At 42.5% G+C, this 4,638-nt stretch overlaps 1 pseudogene; it reads left to right on the top strand.

The window, feature by feature from the left end:
- The first annotated feature begins 1,890 nt into the window (after positions 1-1,890).
- LOC131502783 (small ribosomal subunit protein uS10-like) lies at positions 1,891-2,565 on the top strand (annotated as a pseudogene).
- Positions 2,566-4,638: the final 2,073 nt, after the last annotated feature.

Below are 4,638 nucleotides of genomic sequence, written 5' to 3'. Positions count from 1 at the left end.
GAAACAATCTGCAGGCCAAAGTGCCGGCAACTCATTCCGAACCAACGCTCAACCTTGTGCGTGGATGTCTGAAAGGAGAACATAGGGACCAGATCTTCCGAGAAATGTGAACACATGTTAGTTGAGGAGAACGAAACCCTCAGCAGAACCACATATGCCTTAACAGATACATCAGATACATAGTAAACACATATGAATATACTCAAACAATGAAAAGCAATGACCAATTACAAATGTAGATTCTAAGGGTAACATGAGGACATTCTCTTTGAGGACCCTTCCCTTCTTAGGATGTCTCTAGAAAGCTGACATGGCAACTGAAGAGGCCGACCCTTTTGAGTTTTTTTTTTACAACTCAATTCACATATCTTCTGACTCTTGGAAATATGAACAGACGCTTTTGAAATTAAGTCTCTCAGGAGATACACAAGCAACAACCACGGTGCATCTATATGTCTCTCGAGGAGGTAAGAGACGTTTTCATTGTTCTTTCTTCCATTTTAAGGTATCGATGTATGGGACATTCTATCCAGACTTTGTAAGTCGGTCCAGATTGTTCTATTACCTTACAGCATGTGGATGTGATAATGCTTATGCAATATTAACTTGTGTTATTTCCCATGTCTCTACTCCTACAGAGGGGTCTATTGCTGGCAGGATTCTTTACATCTCCCTATCGGGTGGTAACTACAGTAGGTAATTCTTCCTTACTGAGAAGAAAAGCTAGTAAAAACAAGATAAAAGGGGCCAGCCAGACGCCCGAGGCTCGATACTCCCCTGGCAAACTTCCGGCTTCTGTGATCTTGTTTGCTTCCTGTGACAGCGTAGAGCCTGCTTGGGATTCTTTGTCTCCCTCTTTCTCTCTGTACCACCCCCCCAACCCCCACTTGCATGCCCTCTCTCTGTCTCTCTCTCAAAAATAAATACACATTTAAAAAAAAAAAAAAGATGCTTCATAACATGTATACCTCCTATATACTTGGCAGATACCCAGGAAACCTGAATAACCTCCTAAAATGGCCCAAGCCACCATCTTTTCTTTTTTTTAATTTTTTTAACGTTTATTTATTATTAAGAGACAGAGAGCGAGCGGGGGAGGGGCAGAGAGAGAGGGAGACACAGAATCGGAAACAGGCTCCAGGCTCTGAGCGGTCCGCACAGAGCCCGACGCGGGGCTCGAACTCATGGACTGCGAGATCGTGACCCGAGCCGAAGCCGGACGCTTCACCGACTGAGACACCCAGGCGCCCCCAGGCCGCCATTTTAAGTCTACCTCCGTCTAAAGACAAAGGAAGATAATGGGGCGGGGCGCCAGTTATGGGAGGTTGCCAGGTAAAGAGGGTAAAGTAAAGGAGGGTATGGTTGTTACACAGACACAAATCACTGCCTTCTCCATTGATAAGAATTTTTAGAGATTTGGTCATCCTTCTCTTCCCGGTACAGAGAGGGGGACACCCTTACAAGTGGAGATTTCCTTTACAAATACACATTTCTCAGCCAATCAAGAAATCAAAGAAGAAATAAAGAAGTCTCTTACCACTCCCATCACTGTGTCTCAACACTGCACGGGGAGTCCTAGCAACAGCGATTAGACAACATAAAGAAATAAAAGGCAGACAAAATGGCAAGGAAGAAACAAAATCCTCACGACTCGCAGATGACATAAGACTACGTATAGAAAACGCCAAGACCAGGACTGATTACTCGAACTGATAAATGAGTTCAGTAAAGTCGCGGGATACACAGTCAACGTACAGGAATCTGTTGCATTCCTAGACGCTAATAACGAGGGGACAGAAAGTGAAATTAAGAGAAAAATTTCATTTACAGTTGCACCGTAAACAATAACATAATCCGTTCTTTGAGGAAGGTGCAGTTACAGCTAGAGTGGATCTCTGGACACCCCACTCCTGCTCCCGACTCCCCACTTTTTGCTTTTGCTGAGCAGCAAGTTGGTCATAGCCATGGCTTTTAAAGACACCGGGAAGACACCCATGGAACCCGAGGGGGCGATTCACAGAATGAGAATTACTCTAACCAGCCGCAATGTAAAAATCTTTGGAGAAGGTACACGCTGACTTGACCAGAGGGCAAAGGAGAAGAATCTCAAAGTGAAAGGACCAGTCCGGATGTTCACCAAGACTCTGAGAATCAGGGGCGCCGGGCTGGCTCAGTCGGCTGAGCGTCCGACTTCGGCTCAGGTCGTGACCTCACAGTTCGTGGGTTCGAGCCCCGCGTCAGGGTCTGTGCTGACAGCTCGGAGCCTGGAGCCTCCTCCTGATTCTGTGTCTCCCTCTCTTTCTGCCCCTCTCCCCCCGCCCCCACTTGCTCTCTTTCTCTGTGTCTCTCGAAAATAAATAAACATTTTTTAAAAAAGACTGAGAATCTCTACAAGTAAAACTCTTTGCGGTGAAGGGTCTAAGGCTTGGGATCATTCTCAGATGAGGATCCACAAGTCACTCACTGGCTGGCACAGTCCTTCTGAGATTGTTAAGCAGATTACTTCCATCAGTATTGAGCCAGGAGTCGACACTGAAGTCATCATTGCGGATGCTTAAATAAACTTTTTTAATAAATTGGTTATCAGTTGTTAAAAACAACAACAACAACAATAAAATACTCGGGAATAAACTTAAACAAAGAGGTACTCTAAAAACTATAAAACCCTGATGAAAGACATTCAAGAACACATGAAGAAATGGAAAGACATTCCATGCTCAGGAATTGGAAGAACAAATATTGTGAAAATGTCCACAACTACCCAAAGAAATTTACAGATTGAATGCAATCCCTATCAAAATGCCAATAGCATTTCTCATAGAACTAGAACAGATAATCCTAAAATTTGTTTGGAAGCACAAAAGACCTCAAACAGTCACAGCGATCTTGAGAAAGAAAAAAAGAAAAATACCCTAGAGGTATCACAATTCCAGATTTCAATTTATATTACAACGTGGTAATAATTAAAAGAGTATCGGTGCTGACATAAAAAGAGACACACAGATCAATGGACTAGAACAGAAAACCTAGAAATAAACCCACATTTATCCGGTCAATTACTCTTTGTCAAAGGGGAATGGGCAAAAGGCAGTCTAGTCTCTTCAACAAACGGTGTTGGGAAAACGAGACAACCACATGCAAAAGAGTAAAGCTAGACCACTTTCTTTTAGCATACACAAACATAAACTCAAAATGGATTAAAGACCTAAATGTGAGACATGAAACTATAAAAGTCCTCAAAGAGAGCACAGGTAGTAATCTCTCTGACATTGGCCGTAGCAACATTTTTCTAGATATGCTTCCTGAGGCAAGGGGAATACAAACAGATATAAACTATTGGGACTACATCAAAATAAAACGTTTCTGCATGGTGAAGGAAATAATCAACAAAACTAAGAGGTAATCAACTGAATGGGAGAAGTTATTTGCAAATTACATATCTGATAACGGGTTAGTATCTAAAATATATAAAGAACTGATACACCCGACACCAAAAAAATAATAATAATCCAATTTAAAAAATGGGCAGAGGGGCGCCTGGGTGGCTCAGTTGGTTGAGCGTCCGACTTCAGCTCGGGTCAATGATCTCTCGGTTCGTGAGTTCAAGCCCCATGTCGGGCTCTGTGCTGACAGCTCAGAGCCAGGAGCCTGCTTCGGATTCTGTGTCTCCCTCTCTCTCTCTGCCCCTCCCCAGCTCGCTTTCTGTCTCTCTCAAAAATAAATAAACATTAAAAAAGAAATTAAAAAAGTGGGCAGAAGACATGAACAGACGTCTCTCCAAAGACATCCAGATGGCCGACAGACACATGAAAAGATACTCAACATCACTCATCATCGGGGAAATGCAAATGAAAACTCCAATGAGATATCACCTCACACCTTTCAGACTAGCTAAAGCCAAAAACACAAGAAACAACAAGTGTTGGTGAAGATGTGGAGAAAAAGGAACCCTCGTGCGCTGTTGGGGGGGAATGAAAACCGGTGCGGCCATTGTGGAAAATAGTGTGGAGGTTCCTCACGGAATTCAAAGTAGAACTGCCTTACGATGCAGTGATGGCATTCCTGGGCATTTGCCCCCCAAATACAAAAACACTAATTCAAAGGAATCAGCCCTATGTTTATTGCGACATTATTTATAATAGCCAAACTATGGAAACAGCCCCATGGCCATCAACAGATGAATGGATAAAGATGTGGCATGCATATGGAATATTACTCAGCCATAAAAAAGAATGAAATCTTGCTATTCGCAACAACATGGATAGAGCTAGAGAGTACAGTGCTAAGTGAAATAAGTCAGAGAAAGACAAATACCATATGATTTCACTCTTATGTGGTTTTTAAGAAAGAAAAGTGAGCAAAGGAAAAGAGAGAGAGAGAGAGAGAGAGAATCCAAGAAACAGACCTTTAGCTAGAGAGAACCAACTGATGGTTACCAAATGGGAGGTGGGTTTGGGGGATGGGAGAAATAAGGGATGGGGATTAAAGGGTGCACTTGTCATGATGAAAAAACACACATAAAAAACCATTAAGATGGTAAACTTGAGAAGAAAATGGAATTGCAAAAAATATTTACAAATATTTACGTTTCTGTTATAAAAGGGTAACTTTTGCCAGGTTTTCAGAGCTTCTCCTGAG

Source organism: Neofelis nebulosa, chromosome X (assembly GCF_028018385.1).
Source record: "Neofelis nebulosa isolate mNeoNeb1 chromosome X, mNeoNeb1.pri, whole genome shotgun sequence".
Classification (NCBI taxonomy): Eukaryota; Metazoa; Chordata; class Mammalia; order Carnivora; family Felidae; genus Neofelis; species Neofelis nebulosa.
This window is presented reverse-complemented; position numbering and strand designations above follow the sequence as displayed.